The 16,096-nt window shown below is 42.2% G+C and overlaps 1 protein-coding gene across 1 annotated transcript in view; it reads right to left on the bottom strand.

Moving 5' to 3' along the window:
• KIAA1217 (KIAA1217 ortholog) overlaps positions 1 to 15,739 on the bottom strand; it is a 370,897-nt gene extending 355,158 nt beyond the window's left edge. Inside the window, exon 1 of the mRNA XM_064444796.1 lies at positions 15,513 to 15,739. The gene's annotated coding sequence lies outside the window, so the exon portion shown is untranslated. The remainder of the gene's footprint in view (positions 1 to 15,512) is intronic.
• Positions 15,740 to 16,096: the final 357 nt, after the last annotated feature.

The raw sequence follows: 16,096 nt of genomic DNA, 5'->3' as shown, positions 1-16,096 counted from the left end.
CTGCTCAGAAGTAGGGAGTCACTGGTCGCATCTGAAAACCACTGGCTGCATTAGTGAGGCTCAAACTACCCAAAGAGAAAGCAAAAGGCAGAATCCCAGTGCCTCTGCCCCTCCTTGCTTCCGTTTCCCAGCAAAAGAGCACAGCACTGGAAAGACGCTTCCATATTGCCTCCAACATCAACATCAAGACTCGCAAGTGGCATTTTTCAGAACAAGCTCAGACAATCCATTAACAAGAACCACAGATTCCTATCTAGGATTAAAAGGGCTGATGTACTTGAACACATACAGGTAAGTGAGCCAGGAGAAGGAAGAGGAGCCAGAGAGGGCACTAGGTTTGTGTCTTCCAAATTAAGAATGGCAACACTACTTATTTAAACCTGAATGCAGTCTACACAATCACAACTGGCATAATCAAAACCTTTTGTATAGGCTATCCTTGATTAAATTAGGTTAATTTTCACTATAAATTTGGAAAAGAATGACTGGTTAAAATGTCATATAATATCCTTTATCCAAAGATTGCTGTAGTTTAAGGAGAACACAGTTCATCCTTCATACAAAACAGAAGAGGCTAAATTGCTCAAACACAAAAGATAACTCAAATTCAACTACCAAGTTGTGCCCAGCAACTCTGTAATAATTGCATACGGAACACAAACAGGCTTTGTGGAGAACTCATAATATCTAATCAGCTATAATTGTAAATTTTATTTTCCATTTGTAAATTACCAAGGGAGCTAACTAGAGAACAGGGGATGTAAAATAATATTCTAGCTGGGGATATTTTGTTAACACATAAGCCTCTACTATGCCTTCCCTAATGCCTGCAAGGCTTTTCTGCTTCTGAACTTATTTTAATTGTTAGCTTCTTTTTGAAGCTATTTCAACTATAATGCAAGCGATGCTCTAACAAATTCTCAGCTCTGTGCTATTTTCCCCAAACAGTTCTTCTACATCATCTACAGATCAGGATGCTGAGATGTAGTTTCTATGCTCACGTGCATCTCTGTTTCTGAGGAATATCAATATTCTCATCAAGTGAGATGTTTCAAATTTTCTAGACTGTAAAAAACACCAAACAAAAAAAAACCCACACCAAAAAAAACCCAAAACCCATACACCTTTGACAGGTGTGTTGTTTTCCCACATTAACCCTGTTTTGGCACTTAACCCAACTCTCCCTTCCCCAGCTGCCCAGTTCCTGACCAGTCCTGCTAAGCCATGCAGCTCCACCATCAAGCACAGCCCTCTGGAGCCAGGGGAGGTGTCTACAGGGTCCAGCCAGCGGCACAGCCCAGGCAGCACCACACCGATGTACTTCACACTCCTCCCTTACAAGGTTCATCCTTTGTGCAAGCAGATCTGGTAATTCACATTCCTCTCCAAACTTGCCTCTGCCAACACTTATTTTTCAGATGCACAAGCAGTTACCCTCATCCTAAACTCCCAAAACACTACCAAGAGCTGCACTAAAGACATGATGTACTGGGTACCTCAGCAGAAAGCAAATGGCAGTCGCCTTATGCTTAGAGCATCCAAACCCCATGACTCTTATTGCTTAAGGGATGTTTCTGACATCGTCCCATGTCATGCCTTCCCTTTGATGGCATCTGACTACATTGTGCCACCAATTAAGGTGCCACTGTGACAGGGACCCTTCCAGAAGTGCACAAGCACTGGGCAGCCCAGCTTACGCCTTTGTCTCCTGTTCCAGCAGTGACAGACCTTTCAGTAAAGGAAAACTATTGTCAGCTACATCTGTAAGTGGAACTATCCAAAACTAAATACAACTTAAAAGGGGAATAATATAAGAAGAGAACCAAAGGATACTGGCCTGCCTTATGAACAGATTCTTTTCTTTTTAATAAGCTTAAATGTGCTTCTTCAAGGCCAGCAGTCAAGGAAGTCAATACCCCATTTTGCCAGCCCTGCTACAGGAGCCACACCAACCTCACTGAAAACGCAAAGGCAAAAAAAAAAAGCCAGAAAGTCCCTCCATTCTGCAGCACTCTGACAAATAATATGTAGATGGGTGGAAGAATTAAGCCATAATTAGCAATCTTGTTAACCCAGGTAGTCATCTTGTGTCCTTTACCAAAGGGGGGGGGGGGGGGGAAGAGAGAAAAAGCAAGCTGTGACAGGTTGTAAAAAAGCAGTGACAGGTTGTAAAAAAGCAGTGACATAATGTCACTTTTCTGACAACAGCAGCTGACAATTTTATACAATAAATAATGCTATTTTATAGTAACAAGTACATCATCAGCAACACAGTAAAGTTAACATTAACAGTGACAGAGATTATCTCTGTTCTCTATTAATCTGCATTCTTTACAGATGGCTATTTATGAAAATTAAGCATGAAGCTGAAAGGTTATCTATGGCCATATTAGCAAACATCTGCTTGCAATTCTGATTTCATGTTTGCATGCTATTCTTGGAAAAGCAACCATTTTCGAGAAGTACCAGATGTGACCAAGTGTTCTTAATCGTAAAATATTCGTTTTAGCAAGATAAAAGTTCAGTGAAAAAGCAGGGCCAGGAAAGAAATCATATTCTCTGAAGACAGAAACTGCTTTGCCCCTGCCACTGAATACTCCAGGGAAAAAGTGTTTCTGAAGAGGAAAAAAAGTATTTTATTTAGCGTGCCACTACAGATAATTACTCTTCATTTTTTTAATATGAAACATTCAAAGGAATAAACATGAACTCAGTCTCAACTTTAAAGCTGACATGTTATGCATTATATGAACTGAACCACCTATTTACTCTCAGGCAGTGGGATTGACACGGTACCCTTCAATCTCCAGTAGCAGGAGCTCAAGCAGCCTTCCACAAACTGACTTTAGGCATCCTGACTTCCTCCCCAAATGACCTCACCAAGATCCCTCACTACCTTCCACAAGGGAGAGATGGTTAACTTTGGGATGGGAAGGTGTTGCAGGCAGCAGGCTCTCAAGGAAAGCTCTATGAGAGAATTAAGGTAGGCCAAACCAAGGAGGGAGGGGTCATTTAATTCTTTCTTAGAGCCTCGCTATGCTTACTTAATTCCTAAAAAGTAAAAAAAAAAAAGTTTCTGCACCTTCAAAATATTTGATCATGATGTTTGATAGCTCCACTTTTCAAATAAGTAATACCGTAAATCCAAAATAAATTTGTAGATAAAGTGTCAATATATTTGCATTACAAGACAAAATGAAAGATGTACAGCTCCTTTTATATATATATAAACATACCCAGTTGCAAACATATACATATTCTGGTTATAAACTATACTAGACACCTTTCTTTGCAGATACAGTGCTTCTGAAATTAAAGAAGAATGAAATGTAATAATGAAATATTAGAGTGAAGTATTACAAGTTTGGCCATCAACATTTATTGGCCTGATTTAAGGACTTTGTTAGAGTGTCATTTTAAATAAGGGGTCCTGAATAACAAAATAATTTTTAAAAAAGCAACCAAACAAAACTAAACCACTCACACACCCACACCCACACCCAAACCCCCAGTGGTTCAGAATAGCTCTGCTAGGCTTGAAAATTACTCTTCTGGTGAACCCTTCATGCAAAATTCTGAGCAACACACTTCATTTACATCCCTAATAAATTTTCAGAGGAACGCTGTATCATATAAAGATTCAACTTCAGGAAAGCTCAGGTTTCCCAAATACCATATGACAAGAAAATATTGCAGTCCTAAACTTCTCTCCAGTCTGCAGTTCTTCCAGGGTTTTTGGTTTGGGTTTCAGATCTTGTTGTTTCGTTGGGTTTGGTTTCTTTAATTAGTTCATAGATTTAATTTAATCCCAGACTGGCAAATGACAACTCATAACATTTAAAGTAAAACTACACGTGACAATCAAAGACCTGGGTTATTAGCTGATACTGCTCATACATCCTTTTGTGTGAGGAACACTGATTATCACAAATCACAAGTATTAAAAAGTCATAAATGTTGTCTTTACCTACATAAAAAGGAGTTTGATCCGGGAGACTACTGTTTCTTAAAATATCATCTTAGATCGTCTTCATGTTCTAACTGTTTGGGGCATTCACTGAAATCATGATTCACAGTTTGAAGATTTCTCCATTGGAAGAAAATATTTCTTAAACAATTAAAATTCTCATACGACCTGGCTCCTTGTGCTGGAGCTTCAAGACTACAAATTATAAACCTCATAATGAAACTGAGTTAAATTCTGTATTCCGAATCTCCACTGTAATTTTTTATAAGTAAACTATTCATTTAGAAACAAATATGGCCACATTATTCAGCTTATAATATATACTTCCTACTACTCTCTTACTCCATATCTGATTCCCCTCTAAGACGCTCAACTTCAATTTACATGGAATCTAGCAGCTTTTTCCCCTCAAATATTTATCAAGATTTTTTTGACACTATGTTTTTCTTACCCAACACAGTCTTGTGGTGGGAGGCAGAAATCCTAATAACTTCATAGTTGCTTAGGTCATGGAACTTCCTGAATGGGCAACAAATAAACAGATAGGAAAGAGAGAATTCTTTTCAAATAAGAGAATTTGGAAGGTAACCTGTGCTCAAGATTTGGAGGTCTTAGTGTATCAAGAAAAAGCAAGAGAAAAACAGAAATTCAGCTGGTTTAAAATTCTTAAGAGTTTTGCATTGAACACACTAACATTTCAGAATTTGGTGTTTCAGCAAAGGCAGGAGTCAGCTCCTTCTCAAAATGCTCCTTTCCTTGTGACGGGGGAGCACAGTGCATGTTCCTAAATGACATGATGCAGAGAGCAAAGAAAAGTGATTAAGAACTGAGCACTAATTTAATGGTGAATGAAGAGATTATCAAATAAAATTAAATTCTAAATATTAAAGCTTCTTTGTTCACCTCAGAAAACATGAGCCACCCTGTTCTTTTATGGCCTAGCAATGCTTTCACGTTTTGTTTCACTCCCTTGGCCGATAGGCTGCCCTGAGAGAAGGGGACTCTGCTGAGGGGCAAGTTATGCCACACGAGGCTATTTAAAGCTAACTAATTGAGCTGCGTAGCACAGCGTGTTTCCCATCCATGGGCCAAGCAGAGGTGATGCCTGCAGTCACAGAACAGAAAGAAGAGCACACCTTGAGCTACCTATGCGGGAAGGCAATGGCTCAAGGACTCATCCTGGGACAGACAGGGGCAGCAGGATAGGGAAATGCAGAAACAGACACAGTAGCAGTAGGGCAAAGGAACAGAAACACCAGAAATAATTTGTTTAATGCAAAAGCACAAGCAGATCTCAAATCCTTCCAAGTCGCTTCAGCAATGATGCGCACTTTTGTAAACAAAAGTAGCTCTTAACATACTTTCTACTTGAATTCCTCCAAATGGAAGAGTAAAGCAGAACAGCTTCTGGTTTGGATATATGAAAGCATCCAAATGCTGTTCCTCACACACCTCTGCACCCTTGACACCATTTTGGGTGTAAGCCAAGGGTCCTAACGCCCCACGCAGATGGGCAAGTCACACCCACACACAAGCGGTATGTTAGCTACTGTGCACAGGAACATCTGCTTTTAGCAATGGTGTCTTGAGGTCAGAAAGTTAGTCAAGGAAAGAACCATTTTCAGCAATCAGATAAGCTACGAAGCTATTATAAATTCGTATGTTTTAGGTCTCTGCTATTCCTTAAAATTCTTCGAGATAAAAGAGTACCTTCACTCAATTCCTCTTGCATAAGAGAGCAAGACAAGAAGTTAAATGTGCAAAAATGAGGGGTTCCTGGGGGAGGGACAACGAGGACCCCATTCAGGATTGTCTCTGACTAGCATAATCCACCAGAGAAGCAAAAGGATAAACGAGACTTATGTTTTAAATATTTACATCACTGTACTTCATATCTTTGCATCTTAATAATTTTCAGCTTATTCTGTGCCCTTTACAGATATTTGTTCAGAATTTTTAAAATGTCAGCCATAAAAATAAAGCTAGTACGGAAAAGTAAAACTTTATCATTCATTAAAAGTTGCCAGCAACTCTAGAAGTCGGCTACATGCCAGCAGCCTGTGCAAGAAAGAGACTCTTGTTCTTGCCCCGCATACAACGCCCCACATAACCTTTAAAACTCTGTTGGCCGCATAAAATAGCATTGATCCCAAAGTCCCTAGGAGTAAGGCCCTGCAAATAAGAAAGCTAAGCCACAGATGCCCTGTCCCATCCCGCGCCCAGAGCGGCGGGCGGCGAGGGGGCAGCCCCCCGGGGCAGGGGCAGGGGGCGTCCCCGGGGCAGGGGGTGTCCCCGCGACCCGGCGCGGAGCCGCTGCGCTCCCTCCTGTGGCCGAGGAGGGCTTCAGCAGCAGCCCAGCCTGCTCACGCCTCTCCTTTGCCTGAGCACACGAACCCCGAGTTTAAGAAGGGGCAGCGGATGCTGAGCCCCTTCCCGCGCCGCAGCTTCCATTTAAGCTCACCCTCCCAGCAGAAGTGTGCCGATTCTCTTCTCAGTCCTCCCACAAACGCAAGTGTTTTTGCCTACGAAGGAGCAAATCCCGCTTAAAACACTTAATTGCTGCACCGGATGCTAGTGAATGGTCTAATTTATTGTGAATGATATAAAGCATTCAGAGGTCTGGTCTTTATTGAGCAATCCAGAGACCAAGCTCTGTGCCAGAGACCATGAAGAGAATCCCATAACAGAATTGGTTACAAGACTTGCATTATGAAAACACAAAAAGTACAGTAATAGGATCTTAATATCTACCCATGGAGACACTTGGCTTAAAACGAAAATTTGTAACATTTAGCATAAATGAGACCATACCCTGAAAGCAGTAAAAAAAAAAAAAAAAAAACTACCAGTAAATCTGCACCTACAAGTAACCCAGAAAGGCACAGTGACCTCTGTCCGGTAGATGCAGAAGAAACAGTTGTCATATATTAGGGATACACTCTTTAAGTTAAAACAAAGTTAAAATAGAATTAATGCACTCATTGCATCATTTAGAAACTTTTAGATGCCATATTGCAATTGCAATAACAACATCAGAAACTAATAAACAGCCGCGGGTTGTTAAACACCAAAACAATACAACTGAAGTCAAACAATTCCTGTGCACGCTGGTGCTCTGTTAACATTAAAGCAAACATCAGAAGGAAGAATCTCTCACACTTAGGCTAATCTGTCTCCATGTCTTTGCCCTCAAGTTTTCCCCCATGGAGCTCCATCCACTAGAGCTGAAAAGAGGAGCTCAGACACAAGGCTTCGTGCAACCCCTGCCTTTTCAACAGTTGTGTCATTTACCTGCTTTGAGAGTAGTTAATGATGCTTATTAGCATGCTGACAGCTGATGTATTCATCATCAATACCATTAGTGAATACAGCAGCAGTTAGAAACTTACAGCAACAGATAAAGCCTGAGAGACTGCAACTGCAGACAGTGAACTCTAGCTCAGTGCCATTAGCGCTCAGTCCATTTTCTCATCACTGCCACCACACTAGAAAAAAAAAGGGAAATAGCTTTATGCTTTCCTGCCCCTATGAATGTTGAAGTTTGTTCATGCAGCTGCAGAGTTTCAAAGGAAGGCACATAAACAGCCCTCAGCAACTTAAGATACTAGGATACAGGAGATGTGGGTTTAAACCTGCCTAGGCTGAGCAATCACTAGCAATTGCTGAATGTCTTTCCCATTTTCATGCCAAGTGATGCTGGAAGCACTAACTAGGGGCTGAAGAGTAGTAATTCCTTAAATCACTGTTCACATGACACCTACTAGAGGAGAATTCATGCTGACCTGAAACACTACTGAAAGTTCTTCCAGCTAACCTGCTTGTCTTTGACCTGAACTTCTCATAATCAGGTTCCAAGTTTCAGAGAAGCAGAGGTAAGTCAACATCTAAATGTTGGCTTTTCTAGCTGCACAACACAAAGCGACAAAGCTTCAGGAACTAGGTCCTGGTCTTGGCCACGCGTACTGCTTTGCAAACGCTAGACTTTGGACTTCTCGCACACCTGATATTTGGCATTGCCTCAGATGCCTAAGCTCCATGGAGACAGGCTATCAAACATAACCCACACTCAGCATTTCCTTGATCTCTGTGCCTCCTGCCCCAGAAAGCAGGTTTTAGCTTGGATTCTGAGGCACCCAACTCCTCTGCATGCAAAAGAAACAGCCCAAGCACATAGGTGAAACACCTAAGTCAGGGAACCAACCCTCTGCTTCTAAAATCAAATTGCAAAGCCTCCTGTTAGGCAACACAATGAAAGCAAGATCTAATACAGAAGCACGCACCAGTGATACAGGTTGGAGAAACTCGTAATGCTATTTTCACTGTGAGGACAGTCAAGTAGCAGCACAGGTTGCCCTGAGAGATTGTGCAGGCTCCATCCTTGATGTTTTTCAACACGTGACTGGATCAAGCCCTCAGCAACCTGATCTGATACCACAGCTTCCCCTGCTGCAAGCAGGAGGCTGCTCTGGAGATCTTCTGAGGTTCCTTCCAGCCTCATTTATCCTATGAGTCCTTATGATACATGCCACAACATGTCATGCAATTTGACCTTCATGTTATTCTAGCCTGTGGTAGTACCTCTCAGAGGCTAAACACAGATTACTAAAAACTGATTCCATGAAGAAGACTTAGTATCTTACCATTTTTGAAGTTCCAATCTGGCCCAAAATATTCTTTATTACTGGGAGGAGGTAATGCAAATAATTTTGAAAAATACTATCAGCTAGATACCGTTGTTCTCCAATCTGATTTCTGAAGCAATATGCTTAAAATCAATTTATGTATAAAATACACTGTCTTCATGCAACTTTTGCCTAACCCCAAATAAAATAACGAACTCTTCCTACTGGAAACCAACCAGATAGTAGATGACAACTCTCTTCTTTTCAAGAACAGCAAAAGATTTTTGTTTGCAGAGAGTCATGAAACCATAAGCTAGATTTTATGATAAACATTAACTTTGCTAAATAAAAAAAAAAGACTGTATTCATTTAAAGTCCATATTAGCGAAACAATATTGCCTTTTTATGGCTATCTATTACATACTAGCTGAATTTCAATAATCAATTGTAATTCAGCACCATATCATCTATTTATATCTGTTGTTCTCAGCCAACTGCAGATTACTGCATGCTCTTGAAAAGTTTGGCCAGGATTTCAGCATAGTTAGCAAATGCAAGCTGGCAAGCTCTTAGCCAATTAAAGTCTTTATAATGACTATACCACCACAAACGAGACTGCTAGAAATGGGACTGGACAAAGTACAAAAAATCTTAGAGTCATGTTTATAATACACAACTCCTTCACGCTTCTCTCCAATTTTGCTTCGCTGATATTACAGTAGCATGCTACTACTCCATCAGTCTTTAAGCTGAAGATGTTTAAGTATTAGCTTCATGTTCCAATTATGTTAAAAGAGGATTATCCATACTAAAATATGGTTTATTAGAATAAATGTAACAACAGAAAGCATTTCCTCACTAAATACATAATACATGTTCAGCCAAACTACTAATTGCATACTCCATGACTAAGTAACAAATACATATAATCCATCCTTACGGATTTCAAAATGAAGACAAATAATTCTACAAAACTTTTTCCAGCAAACATTTCTAAGTAACCTCCATATACACTCTGAACAATGAAGGATCGAAAATATTTCCTAATTGCAGAATTTAGACTCTTGCCAGACATGCAGTTTCCAATGTAGGACTCATCGTTACTAAAGCAATACTCAGTCTTAACTAGCTTGAGAGTCCATGTTCTATGGGATTCCAAGAGAACCCTGCAGCTTTTCCCCATTGGCATCCCAATATCCAAGAGCAACATAATGCTGAACTCTGACATGCTCATAGAGGGTCTTCTATTTCCTACAATACTGCAAGAAAAATTTGGTTTAAACAGGAAGTAGTATGCCAATGATGAAAAAAGTTAATACTGCTACATTTCACTTTTAGTAACACAATTAGTTTCTAAAACAGTTAGTAAATGCCTAATTATAAGCAGTCTTGCATATTATGCTGTACATTATCCCCGAGTTACACAGCAAGACTGCATTTATGCAATATAGTTTCAGTGAATTCTAAGGAAAGTACAGAAGTGAGCGAGAAATGTCAGTCATGCAGTGATGCATTTCACAGCCTGTAACATTTTTGAATTTCTAAGAATACATCACAAAATGCAAATAATAAATAAATGCATATCTTTGTTTGCATTGTTTGTTCCTTAGAAAATCTGCTCTAAGACTTGGGACTCAAGCTACAGAGATGACTGTTTGAACTGCATATCCAGACATGGGAACAGAGAGATGGAGAATACCAGCATCAGCTGGGTCAGCTCTAACATCACACCTACAGAAAAAAAGGAGCAAGAGGGACACGTGTGTGTTGGGATGCATGTTGCCCAGAACTGCTAAATCTGACATGGCTAAGTTGCATTATTCCAGAGTTAAGGAATTCTTGAGCCAGTAGTGCAAGCAGGGCTTCCTGCTCCATCCTTGTAAAGGAAATGAGCATGAGCACAAGAAACACTGAAACCCTCTTTTGGAATACAGATCACAAGAAAACTTGAATAAAAGGGAAGCACCAGGTAGGCAAACTGAAGAGTCAAATGCCAACTTTTGTGAGTATGAGCAGCACAGAGACATATATAGCATCTCAGCAGCAAGCAAAACCCCGTAAGTTTTTTGTTGTGGTGGTTTTGTTTGATTGTTTTAAGTTGCATCCTTCATCAAACACTCACCCACAATGAGAAAGCTTGCAAGGACTCTTCTAAAATTCCACTTCAAAGAAACCCATATCTTTTTTAGCAATACTGACTAAGCGCTGGCACAGGATGCCCAGAGATGCTCTAGAGTCTTCATCCTTGGAGATGTGCAAAAGCTGCCTGGACAACCAGCTCTTGGTGAGCCTGCCTTAACAGGGAGGTTGAACAAGATGACCTCCAGAGACCTCTGCCAACCTCAACCACCCTGCGATGTTCTCAACCAAACTCCTACTGACTTCCACAGAGGTACCGTTTTATGTTTCAACATGCTCAAAGAAGGGACACAGAAAAGTAACAGCTTCCCCTGCACCTCATAAAAGCCACAAAATTATTTTAGTCTATACTGCATAAAAAGAAAAAAAAAACCCACACATTCACAAATTGCACTTTAGAAAGGGGGAGTTCGGGGCCTAAGGTAAAAAGATGCAGAATACTATAGAGGAAGGAAGAGATACAAGGGAAAAAACTATACAGTAACAAACACAAAAGCTATGCTGTATGAAAAAAATAAACAAACAACAAACCAGCCATGGCCCACAAGATTTTACAGACTTACCATTAAATTGCACAAACTCAAACACTGTACCAAGTGATTTGGTGATACTCCAATGAGTCAGTGAATGGTTTCTAGAGAGGTTTCCAATGGGGACCTAAAAGAGGGTTTGTTCCCCTTCCCCCGCTCAAGGAAACTGGAACAAAAGGGATAAAAACTGATCATTTTAATACCCCCTTAATAAAAGGAAAAAAAAAAAAAAAAAACACCTTTACCATCAAGGTACATTTCTGGAGGGACCACTGCACTGTCCCAATCCATTCTGTCCCTGCCACAAAACCCATTTCTTCTCCTGGCATGACCCACTGCCCTGGCACAAATAACATTATTACCCCAAGATCTGGCGGCATACATCAGTGTTAGCAGCAAATATCTCAGTGTTTTCCTTTATTTTGTATACATGTTTGGAATTATTTCATTTCATGCTGGATTGGAAAACTACTGTTCCATTATTTAATTAATTCTGAGGCATTCAAGAATATAGCCAATTCCAGCTCATATTAAATGAAAAATGGAAGAAACACTATTATTCAGCTGTGTCAAAAAAAAAAAAAAAAAGAGAGCCGTTTTGCATATCTAAACTATGTATACAAGTTCCCAGGCATCTTTAGTGAATCCAAATCTATAAATACAAATCTAGAGAACCTTACAGATAAACTTAATAACAAGCATTATACCCAAGTCTTCACTGGATCAAGACCAAGGACCTCACCTTTTTCAGTCAGACGGATTTAGATTTCTGGTATGACAGAAAAATACCCCTTTGCACCACAGTACAATTCATTCAAGGAAAAGCAATTTATTTTTTGCAGAATTAAAGAATCAGCGATGCCTGGCAGGAAAACACTGCTCTGGAAGAGGCCCAACGGCCCAAATAATTGCAATGGACTAGAAAGGCCTTCACCCCCAGGTCAGCAATTTACATGCCAGCCAGGGTATTTATGAGGGAAAGCAGTTACCACCAACTGCCCTTTGAATGCTCAAGTTGCCAGTTTTGGAACCATTGCTGGGGCACAAACATGTACAGATACCACGACAAACCAGTCACATGGACTACTTCAACAGAAGAGCCCAGGACAGAGGTAATGCACAAAATTAATTTATCACTTATCAGGACTGGCCTAAGATAACTAAGTCAGGTCCGCAGTACAATTCTTCTCTACAGGCTTGAGCTTCTGCCCACCACAACAGTGCCAAATGCAAGATCAGCATAAGAAATTATAAGTAAAAATACCCTTTCATCCTCCATCAGATTGATAACTCATTACAATTTGATACAAGTAATGGGTCAAATAGAAAAAGAAAGTCCACATTTTTCCCCTTTTGCTGCCAGCTAACATTAGTTCCACCCCACTTTCCCAGTTATTTCTTCAGTTCCTTCCCTCTCAGCTTGCTTTGTGTCCTTTGCTTCTTGCTTCATTGCATTGTCCTTTTTCTTAGTCCCATATTTGCCACCCATAATCTACTTTATCCTCATCACTTTCTTCACTGCTTGTAACTTGACTTCTAACAGTCCTCTGTAAACACCGACTGATTAATCAAGATAATGATTATAAAAATTAGCCAGTTTTGTCTTCAAAACTTCTGTATCTATAAAAAAAACCCTTAAGTACTTTGGTTCTCAGTACAGGGATAAATTTTTCCATATGGATGTAAAAATCCCAAGTGTCACAGGGATACAAAAGGATATTTGAAAAGTGAAAATTCAACCACGGCTGAGAGTTAGAAGAGGAACTAGAACTAAACTTCCTCATCTTAACTCTGAGTGAAAAACAAGCTTCAAAATCATTAACTGTCTCCTTCTGCTTACAGCAAGAGGTCACAGCAAAAGTCAAACACAAGAGAGCTGTTCAACTAAGGGCAACCTTATAAAATACAAACTATTACCAACAGCAACCTAGACGTCATCCTTGCCCCAACAAAACCACTGCCTGGACAGTAGCTGTTACACAAGACTCCACACTAGAGAGCTGCCAAGCTCTACCCTTCAATGAAGAGAAATGAATTTATTCTCTCAAGAAACAATTCTGCCGTACCAGAATTGGCTTCTTTAGGAATATATCAGAAAGAAAGGCAAGCTACCTTTTCCCACCTCTTCCTATAGCCTAAACCAAAAGCTACACATATGGAGTAACAGCACAGTATTTCATCACAAAGCAATAAACAGGAGATTGCTATTTCAAATAGCAAAAGTAGGTAGACAGCAAGTTAGCTATTCAGAACATCTATCTGTTTTTTTTAAAAAAAAAAACACATACAAAACCAAACCCCACAACCCATGATTAAAAGGAATACAAAGGCAATGTGCTTCTTTTCGGGGCGGGGGGGGGGAGCAACTAGATGCAGTAGTTTTCTTCAATGGCAGCTTTATTGTTGCTCATTGAATGCTTTAGAAAACATAGCTGTTCTGAACTATAGCAAATTGTCAAAACAGTTTTCAAATAATTCATCTGCCATGCAGGGAAAAACAGTATATAGTTCCAGGCACAGAAGCATTACAAATACTCAGTATTTGTACTCCTCGTCTAATTTTGCAGTGACCTGTGGTTAAAGGCTCTCTAAAACCCACAAGCCTGGACTATGACATTATACAAAATCTTTGGGCCTATGCTCATCAGTCAGAGCTCCAGGTACGCACAGTATGAAGTCAGAGCTAGCTTCTGCCTGCAGAAAGTTATGCACTATTAATGCTGCACCCAGATTGTACAACAAGATCAGCTGTGCACATAGAACTTTCTGCATGCATTACTTTGGGTGTTATCAAAAGAATTTGAGATTAGGTTATATTTCTTGGTAAACATACAGTTAAGAAAAAAAGTTGTTATATTTAATCAGAGTTCTTCTACCTTGGTCACTCTATAAAGACGTCATTCTTAGAGAGCTAGATGATACAGACCTCTACACACTGCATACTCACTGCACTTTGCACATTTCACAAGGTCAGAATAAATAAATAAATAAATATGGCTTTGATTTTCATCTCTAACTTGCAGAAAGTCCGTCTTAAGTTTCTAAGTTTACATCTTAGTATTTAACATTGTGCAATACTTGCTCTAATAGTCTAACTATGCTTTCACAACAAGAAAAAGCTACTGTCCACGTAGGCTTTCTGAGCAGTGCAAGACATGCAAATGATCAGCTGGTAATTTCCCTGGCAGTACGCAATGCTCATCTGCAGAGCTCGGAACAACTATTTTGAGGGTATCAGGACAGAGAAAGAACAGAAAAATGAAAATTAATTAAGAATGACCAATTTTAAACAGCAGCACAAAATGTAAAGCACTAAACATGACATTTAAATATTCTAAGAAACTTACATCTCCATGCCCACCAATACTGCAGGCGGGGGCTGAACTTCGCCACACACAGACAAGCCAAATTCCGTTATTCTTGAAGTTAACAATAGTTTTGCGTTAACTCTAGAAGCAGCAGAAAAAGCTGGCCCTTGGCTGACAGCAGATCATACCTCAGGACACGCACATGGACAAAGACAGAAGCAAAGCATGCCCTGAGCATCCTCCACCCCGAGGTGGTCCCTGCGAGCCGGGCAGCGAGTCGAGCCTCGGGGGCCCTGCACTTGAGATGTCTGGAGAGCCGCGCTTTCGTCCTCAGGGCGCAAAGGAAAAGCTTCCGACTCAAACTGCGCATTCTTAAAGGATTTTTTTTTTCTCCTCCAAAGAGCACAGTAATTCTGTTGTGAAAATCTTCTGACTACGGTCAACACATGCAATACGCACACCTCGTATTTTTGGTAGAAAAGTAATTTTTGTGGTACTCCAAGTTTACCAATAAGTAACTTCTAAGTTTGACACATTCCTAAGTTTACTCACAAGCAGAAGCACACGGAGGCAGGCACAGGGACAGCGAGAGCAGCCGAAGGATGCGGCGCTACCGAACGCCCCCAGCGCGCCCGCCGGAGCCCACCCGTCTCCGCGCAGCGCTGAGCCGCCCGCCCGGCTCCCCGCGGAGGCTGCCGCTGTCGTCGTGTCCCCCCGCCCCGGGCACCCCCACCGCTCCCCCCGGGGCCGGGGCGCCTCGCCCTGCCCTTCGCCTCCCCAACTTTGCTGAGGGCCCCGGGGGAGGGGGAGACAGCCCCACAGCGCCGACCCCCGCCCCGCTCAGCCCCACCTGCCCGCGACGCAGCCGCCCCAAGGTCACCCCACCACCACCACCACCATCACCACCACCACTTCCCCGGGAAAGCAAACTTTGGGTACCACTCACTTCGCGGAGCGGAGCGCCGGGATGCGGCGGGCACGGAGAGCCGGGGGGCGGCGCGGAGGCTCCGCCGGCCGCAGCGCGCAGGGCGGGCAGCGCGCCTCCCCCTCCGCCGCCTCCCGTCTCCTCTCCTCTCTGCCTCTGCACCCCCGACGACTTTCTCTTCACCTGCAGGCAGCCCGGCTGCGGCGGGGCGGGCGGCTCCGCAGCTCTCGGCGGGACCGCAGTCACTGCGGCAGCGCCCTGCCCTCCCCGCACCGCGGGGGGAGCCGGGCCGGGCCGCCCAGCCCAGCTCAGAGGCCGCTCGTCCCACCGGGGGATGGGCCGAGCCCTGCCCTGGGGTGCCCACAGCCCCGGGGGGCGGCGGGGAAGGGGCAAGGAGGGAGCTCCGGGGCGCCGAGGACCGTCCCACGCCCCTCCGCGAGTGCGGCGGCAGCTCGGACCCGCTGCACCCTCTCCTCCCCGGTCCTTTCCCCGAGGCGGCTGCCTCCCTGCAGCTGCTGGGTAGGGATTGCCCCCGTGCTGTCAATCACCTCCCCGGTGAGGGGCTATAAATATTTATTAGGCATCCTAATAGCTGCATCAAGCTA

This window comes from Phalacrocorax carbo, chromosome 2 (assembly GCF_963921805.1).
Source record: "Phalacrocorax carbo chromosome 2, bPhaCar2.1, whole genome shotgun sequence".
Classification (NCBI taxonomy): domain Eukaryota; kingdom Metazoa; phylum Chordata; class Aves; order Suliformes; family Phalacrocoracidae; genus Phalacrocorax; species Phalacrocorax carbo.
Note: the sequence above shows the minus strand (reverse complement) of the source record. Positions and strands in the feature narration are given on the sequence as shown.